General features: G+C 40.2%; 1 non-coding gene across 1 annotated transcript; it reads left to right on the plus strand.

Annotated features, from left to right (window-relative positions):
• Nucleotides 1-326: 326 nt before the first annotated feature.
• On the plus strand, nucleotides 327-433 carry LOC113853611. Its single transcript, XR_003502670.1, has one exon. It is a non-coding gene; the product is annotated as a small nucleolar RNA R71 (small nucleolar RNA).
• The last annotated feature ends 20904 nt before the right edge of the window (nucleotides 434-21337 follow it).

Here is a 21337-nt window from a genome sequence, read left to right on the forward strand (position 1 = left end):
CACAACTTAGCTGAATGGTAGGCATAGTCCCTGTTTGCAGGTTGTTGATTTGTTGTGTTAAGGCAGCTAATTGTTCTGAAAACATTTGATTTTGTAGCTGATTTTGTGCAAGAAAAGTTTCCAGAACTTTAGCTTCATGTCCAGAGTTTCTTCCTTGATTCCTTGAGTTTGAATTCTGATACATTGAAGATGCCATCATGTCAATAATCCTCTAAGCTTCTTCCAAGGACTTTGTATTTAATGAACCTCCCGCAGCAGCATCAACCATTGTTCTTGTTACTGCATTCATCCCATTATAAAAAGTCTCCAATTGCATCCAATCTGGAATACAATGATGTGGACACCTCCTAAGCAGTTCTTTGTATCTTTCCCATGCTTCATACAATGATTCTCCTTCTTGCTGAACAAAAGATGTAATTTCTCCTCTCAACTTAGCAGCTTTGGATGGAGGGAAGTACTTAGTTAAAAACTTATTCACAAGTTCTGTCCAGGTTGTGATGCTTCCTTGTGGTTGAGCTTGTAACCAACATTTTGCTCTATCTCTCAAAGAAAAAGGAAATAGTCTTAATCTGATAGCTTCTTCACTAACTCCATTCATTCTTATGGTGTCACATAGCTGCAGAAAATTTGAAATATGCAGGTTAGGATCATCAGAATTTCCTCCAGCAAACTGATCCTGTTGGACTAAATGTAGTAGGGCAGGTTTAATCTCAAAATGGTTGGCTTGAATAGTTGGCCTAATTATAGAAGAGTTAAAACCTTGCATGTTAGGAATAGCATAGTCCCCTAATGTTCTAAATCTGTTCTGTTCTGCCATTTCTATTGTTGGATTTGGTTGTCTCAAGGGTGTAGATGTTCCTTTCACTCTAGAATTACTCTGAGATTCTAGAGAATGGACAGCTTCTAACTCACTATCACTCCCTATGGCTTTTTCTACTCTAGACTCTTTTCTCAATCTTCTCAAAGTTATGTCTATGTCAGGATCAAAGACCAGAATTGATTTATCCTTGTTTTTACCACGCATATACAAATCAGTTTGAAGCAAAATTAGACTACAATTGATACTCAGAAATGTACAACAGAATTCATGTAAAATGTATCAGTAAAAGCATATAGAAACTTAAATCTAGCAGTTGCAGAATTGTAAAATCATGTACAAATATGCAGAATGACAATTACAACTATGAAGAACAATGAAAACTGAAATTATGCAGATAACAAAGATGTAAAAATTCTATGCAGCAGACAGAATTATTATGCAGAATATTACACAAGGTGCAGTAAATTTATGCAGAAAGAAATTTGAAAGCAAAGCAACAAATTAAATGCTCAATCTAGTTACTTTTCTACTACTAATGATATTGAAATGCAAAATTCCCCGGCAACGGCGCCAAAAACTTGTTGTTTGCAATCTAACACTAGCAAGTGCACTAGGATTGCAGCAAGTGATGAGTAAATTTAAGATCCAAATATCGTCTCCACAGGGAATTTAGATTCAAGTATCACTTCATAGAATTATAACCATTCAAGCTTTTCGAAATTGTAAGGAGAGTGGTAACATGTAATAACAGCAAACTAGAACAATTAGAAGTAAAATGAACTTGCAGAAAATAGAACAATGAACACACAGTTATGTGATAACAGAGGGAGAAACCATAGCTAGGGAATTGCTTCACCAAAACTCCAATGTTTAATCAATAAAGTTCTGAATTAACAAGCAATTGGAAAGAATGACAATCAGTTTCACATTATACTATTCAGAGGTTAATTCCTTAACTCAGTGAACCTAACATTCAATTAAACCATTCTAATTCCTTAGATCTATTTCAATTCAATGTTGCTTTAAGTGTAAGAAACCAAAAGATTGCAAGATCAAAGTTCCTTATCCCTAAGAAAACTAAAATCTCGGTGATTGGTTCAGATCTGAAGAACAAATTCAATTTCCATTGACAAAGGTTCCTCTGAATTTAGTTAATCAAATTTCCATTCAATTCACACGTGAAGTTCAGAATCAATCACTCAATCTATTCCAAAGCTTGAAATCCAGATCCAAATCAATTCAACATGTTCATTTCAGATCTACAATCCCTAACTATGAACGAATTACACAGCCATGGCAGCAGAAGAAGAAAAAGAAAGAGAAGAAGAGAAGAAGAAACTCAGAAACGCCATGGAAGCTTGCTCCACTCCAATTCCTCTTCGTGAAGCTCCAAGATCTGAATCCCCACTCCTCTCTCTCACTTCCTCTAACCAGAAACTAACTAAAAAAACTGAAAATGAACAGATTCCTCTTTTTTTTGGATCGTTTCTGGTATTTATAGAATTTCCCAGATTTTCACGTCATCACTTTTATGAGAAATAGTAGTTACGCAGAGAATTTTTGGTTGCGCGTTAACACTTTTCCCAGAAATAGTGGCCACGCGCATTTTCCTGATATTGAGAGCTCTCTGGAACTATCACTCTTGATGATAAAAGTGACAACGCAGAGCCAAGGTAGTTGCGCGTTATCACTCTTTCTGATAAAAGTGACTACGCGCAGCTCGCCAAGTTGAAGACTCTCTGGAACGATCACTTTTGAAGATAAAAGTGGTAACGCCCAGGCTTCACTTCTTCTTTGAGCTCTGAAGTGATCACTTTCACTGACAATAGTGATCACACCCAGTCTGCAATTTCTTATTCTTGAGTTTTTGGAGTCCAAACTTGCTTCTTTCCTCTTCCTTGTCATCAAACTTCCATGAATATGATCCTTGCTCAATTTATTCCTACAAAAACAAGATTAAAAACTTAATTCCTAAGCAAAAATTTCACAATTGCTAAAATAACTACATATGTAAACAAAATTCAATTCCTTCTCTTTTTGTAAGTTTTTCTGCTTTCTTTATATATTTTTCTTATCATTTGTGTTAGAATTATGCTAAAATATCAGTCAAAATATGGATTCATCATTATAATTCTATGAAGCGGTATTTGAAACCTAAATTCCCTGTGGAGACAATACTTGTATCTTGAATTTACTCATTACTTGCTGCAATCCTAGTGCACTTGCTAGTGTTAGATTGCGGACAACAAGAAGGTGGTGAGAAAGCCTTCCTTTGAGTCCTTGGAGAGATATTCAAGGACTTTCAGTGGCCTGAGACACTTTCGTACGTCCTCCTTTGCCGGTAAGCAAAAAGGGACCAAAAGAGAGCCAAACTGGAACTTGGGTCCAAAGGCGCCAGAAAGTAGCGGAAGGGGAAAAGGTGATGAGAAAGACTTCCTTTGAGTCCTTGGAGTGATATTCAAGGAGTTTCAGTGGCCTGAGACGAGTTTCGCACGTCTTCCTTTGCCGGTAAGCAAAAGGGGACCAAAATAGACCAAAACTGGAACATAGGTCCAAAGGCGCCAGGAAGTACCAGAAGGGGAGAAGGTGGTGAGAAAGCCTTCCTTTTAGTCCTAGAAGTGATATTCAAGGAGTTTCAGTGGCCTGAGACGAGTTTCGCACATCTTCCATATGTTGTAAGCAAAAGGGAACCAAAGGAGACCAAAACAGGAACTGAGGTCCAAAGGCGCCAGAAAGTGCCAGAAGGGGAGAAGGTGGTGAGAAAGCCTTCCTTTTAGTCCTAGGAGTGATATTCAAGGAGTGTCAGTGGCCTGAGACGACTTTCGCACGTCTACCTTTGCCGGTAAGCAAAAAGGGATCAAAAGAGACCAAAACTTGAACTTAGGTCCAAAGGCTCCTGAAATGGCCAGAAGGGGAAAAGGTTGTGAGAAAGCCTTCATTTGAGTCCTAGGAGTGATATTTAAGGAGTTTCAGTGGCTTGAGACGAGTTTCGCACGTCCTTCTTTTGCCGGTAAGCAAAAGGGGACCGAAAGAGACCAAAACAGGAACTTGGGTCCATAGGCGCCAGAAAGTGCCAGAAAGGGAGAATGTAATGAGAAAGCCTTCCTTTGAGTGCTTGGAGTGATATTCAAGGAGTTTCAGTGGCCTGAGACGAGTTTTGCACGTCTTTCTTTGCCGGTAACCAAAAGTGGACCAAAAGAGACCAAGACAGGAACTTGGGTCCATAGGCGCTAGAAAGTGCCAGAAATGGAGAAGGCATTGAGAAAGCCTTCCTTTGAGTCGTAGGAGTGATATTCAGGGAGCTTCAATGGCCTCAGACGTGTCTCGCAAGTCTTCCTTTGTCGATTAGCAAAACGGGACCAAAAGAGACCAAAACAGGAACTTGGGTCCAAAGGCACCAGAAAGACCCAAAAGGGTAGAAGGTGGTGAGAAAGCCTTACTTTGAGCCCTTGGAGTGATTATCAAGGAGTTTCAAGTGCTTGAGACAAGTTTCGCACATCTTTCTTTGCCAGTAACCAAAAGGGGACCAAAAGAGACCAAAACAGGAACTTGGGTCCAAAGGCACCAGAAAGAGCCAGAAGGGGAGAAGGTGGTGAGAAAGCCTTCCTTTGAGCCCTTGGAGTGATATTCAAGGAGTTTCAGTGGCCTGAGACGACTTTCGCACGTCCTTCTTTTGCTGGTAAACAAAAGGGGACCAAAAGAGACCAAAACAGGAACTTAGGTCCATCGGCGCCAGAAAGTGCCAGAAGGGGAGAAGGTAGTGAGAAAGCTTTCCTTTGAGTCCTAGGAGTGATATTCAAGGAGTTTCAGTGGCCTGAGACGAGTTTCGCAAGTCTTGCTTTGCCGGTAAGCAAAAAGGGACCAAAAGAGACCAAGACAGGAACTTGGATCCATAGGCGCCAGAAAGTGCCAGAAGGGGAGAAGGTGGTGAGAAAGCCTTCCTTTTAGTCCTAGGAGTGATATTCAAGGAGTGTCAGTGGCCTGAGACGACTTTCGCACGTCTACCTTTGCCGGTAAGCAAAAAGGGATCAAAAGAGACCAAAACTTGAACTTGGGTCCAAAGGCTCCTGAAATGGCCAGAAGGGGAAAAGGTTGTGAGAAAGCCTTCCTTTGAGTCCTAGGAGTGATATTTAAGGAGTTTCAGTGGCCTGAGACGAGTTTCGCACGTCTTCTTTTGCCGGTAAGCAAAAGGGGACCAAAAGAGACCAAAACAGGAACTTGGGTCCATAGGCGCCAGAAAGTGCCAGAAGGGGAGAAGGTGGTGAGAAAGCCTTCCTTTTAGTCCTAGGAGTGATATTCAAGGAGTTTCAGTGGCCTGAGACGAATTTTGCACGTCTACCTTTGCCGGTAAGCAGAAAGCGACCAAAAGAGACCAAAACTGGAACTTTGGTCCAAAGGCTCCAGAAAGTGCCAGAAGGGGAGAAGGTGGTGCGAAAGCCTTCCTTTAAGTCCTAGGAGTGATATTTAAGGAGTTTCAGCGGCCTGAGACGAGTTTCGCTCGTCTTCCTTTGCCGGTAAGCAAAAAGGGACTAAAAGAGACCAAAACAGGAACTTGGGTCCAAATACGCCAGAAAGTGCCAGAAGGGGAGAAGGTGGTGACAAAGCCTTCCTTTTAGTCCTAGGAGTGATATTCAAGGAGTTTCAGTGGCCTGAGACGAGTTTCGCTCGTCTTCCTTTGCCGGTAAGCAAAAAGGGATCAAAAGAGACCAAAACTTGAACTTGGGTCCAAAGGCTCCTGAAATGGCCAGAAGGGGAAAAGGTTGTGAGAAATCCTTCCTTTGAGTCCTAGGAGTGATATTTAAGGAGTTTCAATGGCCTGAGATGAGTTTCGCACGTCCTTCTTTTGCCGGTAAGCAAAAGGGGACCAAAAGAGACCAAAACAGGAACTTGGGTCCAAATACGCCAGAAAGTGCCAGAAGGGGAGAAGGTGGTGAGAAAGCCTTCCTTTTAGTCCTAGGAGTCATATTCAAGGAGTCTCAGTGGCCTGAGACTACTTTCGCACGTCTAACTTTGCCGGTAAGCAAAAAGGGACCAAAAGAGACCAAAATAGAAAGTGGGGTCCAAAGGCGCCAGAAAGTGCCAGAAAGGGAGAATGTAATGAGAAAGCCTTCCTTTGAGTGCTTGGAGTGATATTCAAGGAGTTTCAGTGGCCTGAGACGAGTTTTGCACGTCTTTCTTTGCCGGTAACCAAAAGTGGACCAAAAGAGACCAAAACAGGAACTTGGGTCCATAGGCGCCAGAAAGTGCCAGAAGGGGAGAAGGTGGTGAGAAAGCCTTCCTTTTAGTCCTAGGAGTGATATTCAAGGAGTTTCAGTGGCCTGAGACGAATTTTGCACGTCTACCTTTGCCGGTAAGCAGAAAGGGACCAAAAGAGACCAAAACTGGAACTTTGGTCCAAAGGCTCCAGAAAGTGCCAGAATGGGAGAAGGTGGTGCGAAAGCCTTCCTTTGAGTCCTAGGAGTGATATTTAAGGAGTTTCAGCGGCCTGAGACGAGTTTCGCTCGTCTTCCTTTGCCGGTAAGCAAAAAGGGACTAAAAGAGACCAAAACAGGAACTTGGGTCCAAATACGCCAGAAAGTGCCAGAAGGGGAGAAGGTGGTGACAAAGCCTTCCTTTTAGTCCTAGGAGTGATATTCAAGGAGTTTCAGTGGCCTGAGACGAGTTTCGCACATCTTCCTTTGCCGAAAAGCAAAAAAGAAATAAAAGAGACCAAAACTGGAACTTGGGTCCAAAGGTGCCAGAAAGTACCAAAAGAGGAGAAGGTGGTGAGAAAGCCTTCCTTTGAGTCCTTAGAGTGATATTCAAGGAGTTTCAGTGGCCTCAGACGAGTTTCGGACGTCTTGCTTTGTCGGTAAGCAAAATGGGACCAAAAGAGACCAAAACTGGAACTTGGGTCTATGATAACCATGTCGCAATGGTATCAAACAAGCTAGATTTTCTCAAAAAATTGTTCAATACAAGAAGCAAACCTAGGTCATCTCTGAAGGACATAAAATGCATTTTATTTTTAATTCCATCATGCAATTTCAAATTAGATTGGGGGAGGATTTGTTTTGAATTTAAACGACAAAATAACAAAAACGAAAATTAAGGATTATGAAATTCAACCAATTCAAGATCTCAATCCCTACAATGCAATTCTCATTGTTCACACAAATATAATCCCAACGAATTTCCAATCACACTAATTCAATGCACATCAACAACCCTAAAATCTAAATCTAGATTATGAATTCCATCAAAACAAGAACCGCAATCGCAAACCCAATGCTTTAATAAAATTTGGAACAATTGATTGATTAAATTAGGTTAATCCAATTAATTCAAATCTGAAATTAACCTATTCTTTCTATTTAGGATGCAACGAAAATTCCATATCATGAAAAACGTAATTAACCTAATTAGAAAAAAGGAAGGAAAGGAGGAATTCGATAAAACCTATTTTGAAACTCGAATGCAATGTAGTTTTTGAAACCTTGAACCGGTTGATGAATTAGCCTTGCTTCATAATCATGTTGCTTGACCAATTAGAGAAGGGGATGAAGTTTCCGAAAATAAAAGAGAGGGAGACGAGAGGAATCCTTACGAAAGCTTTTATTTAAAATTCTGAAAATTAAGGTAAAAAAGAGGGAAGAAGATCCCCACGCGAAATCATAAACCCTATTTAAAGACAAAATAATTGGGCTTAATTAAGGCCCAGCTTCCTAACGAGGTTCCTAAAACCCTAATTAAGTAATGTCAACAATAAAACCAAATTCTGAAAAATTCATTGCAGGACCGCAACATTGTGACGCAGTTTTGGGCCTGAATATTTTCGAACTGGGCTTTTCTCACAACAGAGAAGTTGTAGATCTCTCTCTTATCTTTCCAGGGACACCAATTTTGTCAAATTCCACGTAGTGTAGCTTCAGATATGGTCTTTTCAAGAAACTGTGTCAAAACAAGAATTTATGGTGGGAATTAAGAAAGATTTAAATTTAAATCCTAAATGACTTACCAATACAAATCTAAACTAACACATCAAAATAATATACTAAAAAGACTCAATTACATTGAAAACATAGAGAGAAAGATGTATTAAAATATGACTATCAAATACCCCCACACTTAATCCTTTGCACTCCGGGGCAAAACTTACAAAAATTCTCGAAACTTTCTAATGAATTTCCAATGCAAAGAATAAAGAAAGAGAACAAACACTTCTAGAATCAAGGCAACAAACAATCTATGAGACACAAATGACATTAAGAGTAAGCAAGAAGACAAGTCAAAATAAAGAAAGATTCAACAATGATAGAACCTCACAAGGTAGTATATAGCTCTTAACTCTAAAAAAAAAATTTTTGGCTAGTGTTTACACTCAATCACAACATGAAAACTAGCACACTTAAGTTTTGACAAGCTTCTAATTTCCACAACTTGAAACACATGCAATTAAAGATCAAAAGGACTTTTATTTAGCTTGTAATGTGGCCAAGGTAAAGGTTAGGTGAGAAAGATATTAAGGCTAAACAACCAAAGAGAAAAGAGGAGCAATGGGGAATAAGTTCAAATAAGCAAAGGGATTACCCCTTGAAACATCTCCTAAATCCTATGTCTTGCAACACATTTTTTTTTTTTTTCACTTAATACCAAACAACTCAACATCAATATCCATAATTTAGAATAAGCATTCCCTAGAAGTACCCCCACACTTATTAAAGACCCATTCCCAAAACAATTCCAAAGCTCCTTTAATCCCTAAGGTTATGGAACATCATGGTTATTTAATTTTTTATTTTATTTTTTTATTTTTTTATTTTTTATAGTTCATAATGAGCTAAAGTCAAGGAAGGGTTATAAAGGCTCAAAGAGGGTAAACAAGTGGAATTAATGCGAGGTAAGTCAATTTGGCAAAGTGGCTACATTTTGAAAGAAGGCCTAAATCATATCAATAATGCATGTGACAAGAAGCTTCAAAAAGATACAAGGCAAAACCAAAGGTAATCTAGCAACATGAGTGAAATCACACAAGAAAGAAGTAAAATATGCTCAAAATTCTCACAAGGTTCATATTCTATCATTAATGAATCAAACTCATCCTTTTTCAAGTAACTTGCTCAACTAAAAATGTAAAAATGACTCATATCAAGTATTGCAACCTATCAACTAAAAATGGTGTAACAACTTTCACAATTCCTACATCTAGAAATTAAAAGGAAAGAATGAAAATTTGTGTAACTACTCCAACAAAACATCATCAAAACAGAATTCGTACTCCAAAACAGAAAATAGAATTATAAACAGTAGCAGAAAAACGAAATCTGCAGAAAATGAAAACAAAAACTGCAGCAGAAAACGAAATCTGTAGAAATCAGCACAGCAGAAAAAATGAAAATAGAAAACAGCAAAACAGAAACAGCAGAAAATGAAAAATGAAAACAGAACAGCAAACCAGAAAAATGAAAACAGAAAATAGCAACACAGTATGCATGCAACTCCCCCCATACTAAAAATCACATTGCCCTCAATGCAGCAACACAACAAAGACAATTTCAAAGAATATAGAATGGGGAAAGAACTCCCTCAAGGTCCAAGGGTTGGTGCTTCTAGGGCTATGCTTTCTACATTTTTCTCCTCCAACTTTGGACTTTGATGAAATTCCTTGAGTTGATGTCCATTGACCTTGAAAATGCTACCGGTAACTTCATTCTTTATCTCAACTGCACCATGGGAAAACACATTAGTAATAACAAAAGGACCATCCCATCTAGATCTAAGTTTACCGGCTATAAGTTTTAGGCGGGAATTGAACAAAAGCACTTGTTGGCCCACTTTGAACTCCTTTCTCAAAATATTTCTATCATGAAAATGTTTGACTTTTTCTTTATAGATCTTCGAGCTCTCATAGGCCTCCAAGCGAAGCTCCTCAAGTTGTTGTAATTGAAGCTTCCTTTCTATACCTGCTTGTTCAAACTCTAAGTTACAATGTCTAACCGCCCAATATGCTCTATGCTCGATCTCAACGGGCAGATGACATGCTTTACCAAACACAATCCTGTAAGGGGACATCCCAATCGGTGTCCGGTAAGCCGTCCTATGGGCCCAAAGAGCATCCTCCAAAAACTTGCTCCAATCCTTTCTATTGGGGTGGACTATCTTCTGCAAAATTTGCTTGATTTCCCTGTTAAAAACCTCAGCCTGCCCATTAGTTTGGGGATGATAAGCTGTAGACACTCTATGCACAACCCCATACTTATGAAGCAAAGCCTGCATGCTCCTATTGCAGAAGTGGCTTCCCCTGTCACTGATAATGGCTTTAGGCACACCGAATCTGCAAAAAATGTTGGATCTAACAAAATCCACAACAACTTTGGAATCATTAGTTTTGGTGGCCTTAGCCTCCACCCATTTAGAAACATAATCAACAGCTAGTAAAATGAATGTGTAACCAAAAGATGCAGGGAATGGACCCATAAAATCAATACCCCAAACATCAAAAACCTCACAGAAAATGATCAGTTGCTGGGGCATCTCATGCCTGTGTGTAATGGCCGTCCCTGCTCTTTCACACTGCTCACAGGTGCTAGAGATCTGATGTGCATCTCTGAAAATGGTAGGCCAGTAAAACCCACTCTCCAACACCTTCCTAGCTGTCCTGTATGATCCATAATGTCCTCCCACAGGTGAACTATGACAAAACTGAAGCACAAAATGGATCTCCTGATCTGGAATGCACCTGCGGATTACCTGGTCACTGCAAAATCTCCACAAATAAGGGTCATCCCAAACATAATATTTAGCCTCACTTTTTAGTTTGGCTATCTGTGCTCTAGATGCATCTAGAGGAAAGACACCTGCAACCAAGTAATTCACAATATCAGCAAACCAAGGAGTAATATCATGCAACTGCATCAACTGCTCCTCAGGAAAATCATCTCTAATAGGAAAGGGATCAACATTCCCTCCCTCAATCCTACTCAAGTGGTCTGCTACCAAGTTCTCTGCACCACTCCTATCTCTGATCTCAACATCAAACTCCTGAAGGAGAAGCATCCACCTGATCAATCTAGGTTTAGCATCGGACTTCTTCAACAAGAATTTCAAAGCTGCATGGTCAGAAAACACAATAATCCTAGAGCCTAGCAAATATGAACGAAATTTATCTAAGGCAAATACAATAGCTAGAAGCTCTTTCTCAGTAGTGGTGTAATTAACTTGAGCTGCATCCAACGTGCGAGAAGTATAGGCTATAACATGAGAAAGTCTCCCAACCCGCTGAGCTAAAACAGCTCCAAGTGCAAAGTTGGATGCGTCGCACATGAGCTCAAAAGGAAGCTCCCAATCAGGTGGCTGAACAATGGGTGTGGTGGTCAGCCGCCTCTTCAGCTCCTGAAAAGCTAGCTGACAGGGCTCATCAAAAACAAACTCTACTTCCTTCTGCAGCAGCTTGGACAATGCTAATGCAATCTTGCTGAAGTCCTGTATAAACCTCCTGTAAAAACCTGCATGTCCAAGAAAGGAACACACTTCTCTCACAGAAGTGGGGTAAGGTAGAGAAGCAATGATATCAATTTTAGCCTTATCAACTTGAATACCCTGACTGGAGACTAAGTGACCCAAGACTATACCCTGTGTGACCAAAAAATTACACTTTTCAAAATTTAACACAAGGTTAGTTTGGATGCACCTATGTAACACCTTAGATAAATTCTCTAGGCATGCATCAAATGAAGAACCATAGATAGTAAAATCATCCATAAACACCTCCATGCAACTCTCCAAAAGGTCAGAAAATATACTAACCATACACCTCTGAAAGGTGCCCGGAGCGTTGCACAAGCCAAATGGCATCCTAGTGTAAGCAAATGTGCCAAATGGGCAGGTGAATGTGGTCTTGTGCTGGTTCTCCGGTGCAATATGAACCTGCATGTACCCAGAAAATCCATCTAAAAAGCAGTAATGGGATTTACCTGCCAGTCTTTCCAATACCTAATCGATGAATGGAAGAGGGAAATGATCCTTGCGAGTTGCCTGGTTAAGTCTCCTGTAATCTACGCAAACTCGCCAACTGTTTTGAACTCTAGTTGGAACCAACTCATCATCCTGGTTCTTCACCACAGTCATCCCAGTTTTCTTTGGGACCACCTGCACAAGACTAACCCACTTACTGTCAGAAATAGGATAAATAATACCTGCTGCCAGTAGCTTTGTGACCTCCTTCTTCACAACATCTAGAATAGTAGGGTTGAGTCGCCTCTGTGGCTGTCTCACAGGTCGAAACTCATCCTCCAATAAAATTCGGTGCATACAAATGGCAGGACTAATTCCAGGAAGATCAGCAAGGGTCCAACCAATGGCCTTCCTATGATCTCTCAAGACCTGCAGTAATCTCTCCTCTTGATCAGATTTGAGATCCCGAGCTATAATGACAGGAAGTAGCTGGTTGTCCTCTAGGTAAGCATACTTCAGATGTGCAGGTAAAGGCTTAAGCTCTATTGATGGAGATGGAGCTAGATCAACTGCTGGTAGTGAATCATCTACTGGTGTAACCATACCTGCTGCACCTGCAACATCAACACTACAAACAGCACACATAGAAGAATCATCACAAGCACATGATGGGTCAGTAAGGTCTGAGGAATCAGCAAACAAATCATCTAAATTTGTACAATCATCAACAAGTAAATCAATAACATCCAAACTGAAAACAGAATGGTTTTCTGTTGGGTGTCTCATTGCCTCAAAAATGTTGAACTGTACCAAATTGTCACCAAACTCCATAGAAAGGGTCCCTGCATGCACGTCTATCTTTGTTCGTGCCGTCCTCAAGAATGGTCTCCCAAGGATCAATGTAGCATGGCTGGGCAGGTCATCCTCCATCTCTAGAATATAAAAATCAGCAGGGAAAAGGAGGTCCTCAACTTTGACAAGAACATCTTCTACGACACCAAGTGGCTGCACAGTGCTCTTGTTTGCTAGCTAGACTACAATTCCTGTAGGAATCAAATCTCCAATCTGCAAGGATCTAAAAACAGATGCAGGCATAACATTAATTGAAGCACCTAAATACAGCATAGCATCTGTAAAAACTTCCTCTCCAATAGTGCAAGGGATGGTGAAAGTTCCTGGATCCTTGCACTTCTGTGGCAACTCAGGGAGCAAGTTTTGTGGAATGATTGCCGACACATTTTTATTCTGGAGGAGTGCAGAGCCATTTCTTCCCATGCTCACTCTCTCATTGCCCTTTAGCTTCCTCTTGTTGGTACATAATTCCTTTAAGAACTTTGCATATTTTGGAACTTGTCGGATGGCGTCAAGGAGGGGAATATTTACTTCTATTCTGCTGAACATGTCCAGCAACTCATTGTCCGACTCTGGTTTTTTTCTTGCTGCTGCTAGTCTGCTCGGGAAAGGCAACGGAACATGTTTTTCAGTGGCACTACTCTCATTTTCAGAATCTGGTGCTGTAGCTACAACTGCTGGTAACTCTTTTCCACTTCGCAGGGTAATAGCACTCACATTGCCCTTTGGATTCATGACTGTTTGAGAAGGCAAATTACTGGAGCCTTGAGACTGAATCTGACTCACTTGAGTGGCTAGCTGTCTAACCTGAATCTTCAAATCCTGGACGGTTGCTTGCATGTTCTGTTGAAACTGCAGGATGTTTGCAGCCATCTATTGCATCATCTCTTGGAATGATGGCTCGCTCCTTTGTGCAGGAGGAGGTGTTGAAGGTGGAGGTGGCTGTTGCCTGAATGGAGGCTGATATTTGCCTGCAGTAGGTTGAAATGAAGATTGTTGACCTTGTTGCTGCTGCCCCCATTTCAGGTTTGGATGATCTCTCTAGCACGGGTTATATGTCTGGGAATACGGGTTATAATTCTGCTGTTGGTGTGGAGATCTATGTTGCTGCTGTTGGTTGGTGTAGATTCCAGAAACATTCGCATCCGTCTCTTGCAGGGTAGGGCATGAATCTGTAGGATGCTCAGTGGAAGTACATATCCCACAGACTCTTGCTAGCTGCTCACTTACTGGATTCACTTGTTGTTGGCCAATTGCCAAATGCCTCACCATGGTGGTCAGCTCATTGATTTTGTTTTCCAGCCTTTGATTTTCCACACCATGAACAGCAGCAGTACCAGCACCAAGTGCTATCTCATTCACTCCCTTAGCGGCTCCTCTGAATCCGAATTGTTGAGTGTTGGCTGCCATGTTTGTAATAAGCTGTCTCGCAGCCTGTGGTGTCTTGTCCATCAATGCTCCTCCACTTGCTGCATCTATCATGCTCCTGTCCATCAAAGTTAGCCCTTCATAAAAATATTGAATTAGTAATTGCTCACTTATCTGATGGTGAGGGCAGGTAGCACACAGCTTGTTGAATCTCTCCCAGTAGTCATACAAGGTCTCTCCATTCAGCTGCCTTATACCACAAATCTCTTTTCTTATTGCAGCGGTTCTGGAGGCAGGGAAGAATTTCTCCAGAAATAACCTCTTCATTTGATTCCATGTGGTGATTGTTGAAGGTAGGAAGTAGAGCCAATCCTTCGCAACACCATCCAGGGAGAAGGGGAACGCCTTCATCTTGACATGGTCTTCAGGCACTCCTTGTGGTCTCATGGTGGAACACACCACATGGAACTCTTTTAAATGCTTGTGAGGATCTTCACCTGCAAGTCCATGAAACTTTGGCAACAAATGGATAAGTCCATATTTAAGCTCATAAGAGGTTGTTTCATTTTCAGGATATTGGACACACCATGACTGATACACAACATTAGGTGTGGCTAATTCCTTCAAAGTTAGCTCAGGATTATCAGCCATGTTCTCCCTAACAACAGGAATAACAGTAATAGTTTCAGAATCACCAAGTAAGCTACCACTACCACTACCACTACCACTGTTTTTGCTAGATCTTATCCTCCGAAGTGTTCTCTCTATTTCAAGGTCAGGTTCATGCAATATAACAGGGTTGGCCCTGGTCATTCAAGGTTAGAACCAACAAGAACAGAAAATACTCAATGAATGCACAAAGTCAGTTTACAAAACAAGTACCATCAAAATGCAAGATATGAATGAAGGGGGACCATGATAAATCTCTTTTTGGTATGGGAAAACACCACAAAAATTTTCATATTTTTTTTGAATTGAATTGCTATGGGGACTAGAAGCCTAAAGTCAAGAAAAATAGGTCAATAAATACTGAAAAATAAAAAATTTTAGAAAACAAGCAATTTTTGAAATTCTGGGCAGCCTCAACCAGCAGAGCCGGTGCATTGAATAGAAAAATTTTTTCTACCCCAAATGCATATGCAATAAGCTCAATTCTGAGTTTTCTAGCAAAAGTTATGCCACTTTGAAGTTTCGCAAAAATTTTCTCGGCCACCAAGATGTATCTTTTTTTCTATAAATGATTTTTGCAATCTACCAACTCTAAACACTAATAGACACTAAAAGAAATGTGGACACAAATTCAGATCAAAATTCAATCTCTAGCTATTTTTTTTGGAATTTTTCAAAATTGGATGAATAGTGCATGAATAGTGTGTGAAGAGTAGTGAACAGTGCACGATGAACAGTGAAATCTGATAGCAATTATGCAACATCTATATTTTCTATTCCTACTAGTCCTCTGTTTTTCGCATCCAGCCACATACAATTGACCACAATGGCACCAATCACACAACTAAACACTAAAAACCCGAATTAAATATGCAAAATTAAATGTAATAAACAAAAAAAAAAAAGACAAACAGAAACCTATGATGAAAATGAAAACCGCCCAAGAAAATGCACACGAAAACGCAAACGCAGAAGAGTGAATCACAAAAACACACAATCACAGAATGATGAAATAAAAACAAAATGACTTATGTCCCCAACAACGGCGCCATTTTGATAACCACGTCGCAATGGTATCAAACAAGCTAGATTTTCTCAAAAATTGTGCAATACAAGAAGCAAACCTAGGTCATCTCTCAAGGACATAAAATGCATTTTATTTTTAATTCCATCATGCAATTTCAAATTAGATTGGGGGAGGATTTGTTTTGAATTTAAACGACAAAATAACAAAAATGAAAATTAAGGATTATGAAATTCAACCAATTCAAGATCTCAATCCCTACAATGCAATTCTCGTCATTCACACAAATATAATCCCAACGAATTTCCAATCACACTAATTCAATGCGTATCAACAACCCTAAAATCTAAATCTAGATTATGAATTCCATCAAAACAAGAACCGCAATCGCAAACCCAATGCTTTAATAAAATTTAGAACAATTGATTGATTAAATTAGGTGAATCCAATTAATTCAAATCTGAAATTGACCTATTCTTTCTATTTAGGATGCAACGAAAATTCCATATCATGAAAAACGTAATTAACCTAATTAGAAAAGAGGAAGGAAAGGAGGAATTCGATAAAACCTATTTTGAAACTCGAATGCAATGTAGTTTTTGAAACCTTGAACCAGTTGATGAATTAGCCTTGCTTCATAATCATGTTGCTCGACCAATTAGAGAACGGGATGAAGTTTTCCAAAATAAAAGAGAGGGAGACGAGAGGAATCCTTACGAAAGCTTTTATTTAAAATTCTGAAAATTAAGGCAAAAAGAGGGAAGAAGATCCCACGTGAAATCATAAACCCTATTTAAAGACAAAATAATTGGGCTTAATTAAGGCCCAGCTTCCTAACGAGGTTCCTAAAACCCTAATTAAGTAATGTCAACAATAAAACCAAATTCTGAAAAATTCATTGCAGGACCGCAACATTGTGACGCCGTTTTGGGCCTGAAGATGTTCGAACTGGGCTTTTCTCGCAACAGAGAAGTTGTAGATCTCTCTCTTATCTTTCCAGGGACACCAATTTTGTCCAATTCCGAGAAGTGTAGCTTCAGATATGGCTTTTCAAGAAACTGTGTCAAAACAAGAATTTATGGCGGGAATTAAGAAAGATTTAAATTTAAATCCTAAATGACTTACCAACACAAATCTAAACTAACACATCAAAATAATATACTAAAAAGACTCAATTAAATTGAAAACATAGAGAGAAAGATGTATTAAAATATGACTATCACAGATCATTATATAGACAGCTGCGTCACATTGCAGGAGTCAGATACTCCTGAAGGTAACCCCCAGGCCTATGCTGCAAATATTTACACTAACAAATTTCCTTTTCAGCAGCAGCAGCAACAACCAAACTGGGATCTTTCTTCAAACCGGTATAACCCGGGCTGGAGAAATCATCCAAACTTGAGGTGGGGAGGAAATTCCAACCAGCAAAATCAGCAAAGCAACAATTACCAAGCTGGTCAAGGTAGACCACATCAACCACGCCAATGGAATGATCAACAACATGGGCAACAACCTCACCAACAGCAGCAAGCATCCTCATCCCAAGCCTCTTCTTGTCAGAAGAATGAGCCATCATTGGAGGAGCTTGTGAAGCAAATGGCCATGAGCAACATTAATTTTCAACAGCAAACAGAGGCCAGTATCAGAACAATTGAGAACCAGATGGGACAGTTAGCTTCCTCTATAAATCAAATTCAGTCCCAAGGTTCAGGCAACCTCCCAGCACAGACAGTCACAAACCCGAAGAATGTCAGTGCAATTACTCTGCGGTCTGGGAAGGTAATGCAAGAGCCTGAAATGCCTAGGGAGAAGGAGATCCCAAGCCCTTGGTTGATGAAAGGGAGGAAGAAAATGCACCCACCACTCAAGAAGTGGTAGAAGAAGCTGAAAGGGCAATTCCACCACCTTTCCCTCAAAGGGTTATGGTTGCCAAACCAAGTAAGAAAGCTGAGGAGAGTGACAAAGAAATCTTGGACACTTTCAGAAAAGTTGAGGTAAACATACCCTTGCTGGAGGCAATTAAACAAATACCCAAGTACGCCAAGTTCTTGAAAGATTTGTGTACACATAGAAGGCGTCTGAAGGGTAATGAAAGAATCAACATGGGTAGGAATGTTTCTGCACTTTTTGAGAAACAAAGAACCACAATTCCTGAGAAGTGTAAAGACCCAGGAACATTTACTATTCCATGCATCATTGGTAATAATAGGATAGACAATGCAATGCTAGATCTAGGAGCATCCATTAATGTTATGCCATTGTCTATTTTTTCTTCTCTATCTCTTGGTCCCTTGCAGCCCACAGGTGTAGTGATTCAGTTGGCCAATAGAAGCACAACACACCCAGCTGGACTTGTTGAAGATGTGTTGGTGAAGGTGAATGACCTCATATTTCCAGCTGACTTCTACATCCTTGACATGCAAGAAGAAAAGTCACTCAAAAATTTTGCACCTATCATTTTGGGAAGACCGTTCTTGAAGACTGCAAGAACGAAGATTGATGTACATGCCGGTTCACTCACCATGGAATTTGGGGATAACATTGTGCGCTTCAACATATTGGATGCCATGAAACATCCGATTGAAGAACATTCTGTCTTCCATATTGACGTATTTGATGCATTAGTGGATGAGAGCTGGACCGAAATTTTGAGAAACTCTTTTCTTAATTTTTCCCATTATGTAGATGCTTTTGTTTGTGAATCTTATGAAAATTCTTTATATGATACTTGTGCTGAAAATTCTGATTATTTGAATGAATGTTCTAAAAGTTTTAGTGTTGATGAAGTTGATAATTCCATAGGGGTGGAATGTGAAGTATTGGATTTAGCAAATACAGTTAAATCTAACCCCTTTGATTTGAGTGTTGCAGAAATTTTGTCAAATGAAAATGCTAAATCACTTCCCTCTATAGAGCAACCTCCCACATTGGAGTTAAAGCCTCTACCGGAGCATTTGAAATATGTCTATTTGGAACCAAATGAAGAGCTCCCAGTTATCATCTCCACCAAGCTTGATAGTGATCAAGAGGAGAAGTTGCTAGAAGTGATCAAAAAGCACAAAAGAGCCATTGGGTGGACACTTGCTGATATACCGGGAATTAGTCCCTCCATGTGCATGCATAGAATTTTGTTGGAAGAAGATGCTAAACCGGTGAGACAACCTCAAAGGAGGGTGAATCCCATCATCCTAGATGTGGTGAAGAAGGAGGTCACCAAGTTGCTTCAAGCTGGGATCATATACCCAATCTCTAATAGCACTTGGGTTAGCCCTGTGCAAGTGGTCCCAAAGAAATCTGGACTTACAGTGGTCAAGAATGAGAAGAATGAAATGATACCTACCAGAATCCAGAATAGCTGGAGAGTCTGCATAGACTATAGGTGGCTGAACCAGGCCTCAAGGAAGGACCACTTTCCACTACCCTTCATTGATCAAATGCTTGAAAGATTGGCAAGTAAATCCCACTATTGCTTTCTAGATGGTTACTCTGGTTATTTTCAAATTTGTATTGCCCCTCAAGACCAGGAGAAAACCACATTTACATGTCCCTTTGGCACCTTCGCTTATTGAAGAATGCCTTTTGGCCTATGTAATGCTCCTGGCACATTCCAAAGATGCATGTTGAGTATTTTTTCTGATTTAGTGGAGCATTGCATAGAGGTATTCATGGATGATTTCACAGTTTATGGCACCTCCTTTCATGCATGTTTAGTCAATTTAGAAAAAGTCTTGAAGAGGTGTATTGAAACTAACCTTGTACTTAACTTTGAGAAATGTCATTTCATGGTAGAGCAGGGTGTAGTTCTAGGACACATAATCTCTGAAAAAGGTATTGAGGTTGATCCTACAAAATTGGATGTTATTTCACACCTTCCTTACCCCTTATGCGTGAGGGAGGTTCGTTCTTTTTTGGGCCATGCAGGATTTTACAGGAGGTTTATCCAGAATTTTTCCAAGATTGCAATTCCTCTTTCAAAGCTGCTGCAAAAAGATGTTGAATTTGACTTTGATGAGGACTGCAAGGAGGCTTTCAACTTCCTTAAAAAAGCCTTAACCACCACACCAATTATCCAACCTCCAGATTGGTCAATACCCTTTGAGCTGATGTGTGATGCCTTAAATTATGCAGTGGGAGCTGTCCTTGCACAGCGGGTTGGTAAGGTCCCTCATGTCATTTATTATGCTTCTAGGACCTTAGACACTGCACAATCCAATTACACCACAACTGAAAAGGAATTGTTGGCCATAGTGTTTGCATTAGATAAATTCAGATCATATCTGTTAGGATCAAAAGTTGTGGTGTTCACTGATCATGCTGCTTTGAAGTTTTTGCTAAAAAAGACAGATTCTAAACCCAGGCTGATAAGGTGGATGCTCTTACTTCAAGAATTTGACTTGGAGATTAAAGATAGAAGTGGAGCACAAAACTTGGTAGCAGACCACTTAAACAGAATAGAGGGAGTCCCTGAACTCATTCCCCTCAAGGATGATTTTCCTGATGAACAACTCTTAGAGTTGTGCACATCCCATGTACCTTGGTATGCTGATTTGGTTAATTTTTTGGTTTCAGGAATTTTCCCTATAAATGCATCAAAAATTCAAAGGGAAAAAATTAAGAGCGATGCCAAACATTATGTGTGGGACGACCCTTACTTATGGAAGTTCTGTAATGATCAAGTGATCAGAAGATGCGTCCCTGATGAAGAGATCCCATCCATATTGCAGTTCTGCCACAATTAGGTTGTGGGAGGACACCTTGGACCTCAAAGAACAGCAAGAAAGGTGTTGGACTCAGGATTATATTGGCCCTCCATTTTCAAGGACTCTTGGCGAACATATTCTGTCTGTGAGAGTTGCCAGAGGTCAGGAGGAATGATCACCAAGAGACAGGAAATGCCTCAGCAACCTATCCTATATTGTGACATCTTTGATGTCTGGGGTATTGACTTCATGGGTCCCTTTCCCTCTTCTTTTGGTTTCTTATACATTTTACTTGCTGTTGACTATGTTTCAAAATGGGTAGAAGCTAAAGCTACCAAGACTAATGATGCTAGAGTTGTTGCAGAATTTGTTCGCTCCAACCTATTTTGCAGGTTTGGCATCCCACGTGCCATCATTAGTGACCAAGGGAGTCATTTTTGCAACAAGACAATGGAGGTCCTGCTGAGAAAATATGGAGTTCTGCACAAAGTTTCCACAGCCTACCACCCGCAAACGAATGGCCAAGCAGAACTTTCCAACAGAGAAATAAAGAAAATACTTGAAAGAGTTGTACAGCCCCACAGAAAAGATTGGAGCCGCAGACTAGATGATGCCTTGTGGGCACACAGGACTGCATTCAAAGCACCCTTGGGCATGTCTCCTTACAGAATAATCTTTGGCAAGGCTTGCCATTTACCAGTGGAGATAGAGCACAAGGCATACTGGGCAGTGAAGGCTTGTAATATGCACTATGACTCAGCTGGAGAGCAAAGAAAGCTTCAATTGCAAGAGTTGGAAGAGTTACGTCCAGAGGCATATGAAAATTCCAGAATTTATAAGGAGAGAACCAAGAGATACCATGACAAGTTGATAGCCAGGAAAGAATTTTATGTTGGTCAAAAGGTGCTCTTGTTCAACTCCCGTCTCAAATTCATGCCTGGAAAGCTTCGCTCAAGGTGGATTGGTCCA

This window comes from Abrus precatorius, unplaced genomic scaffold (genome assembly GCF_003935025.1).
Source record: "Abrus precatorius isolate BTA unplaced genomic scaffold, Abrus_2018 Scaffold0, whole genome shotgun sequence".
Taxonomy (NCBI): domain Eukaryota; kingdom Viridiplantae; phylum Streptophyta; class Magnoliopsida; order Fabales; family Fabaceae; genus Abrus; species Abrus precatorius.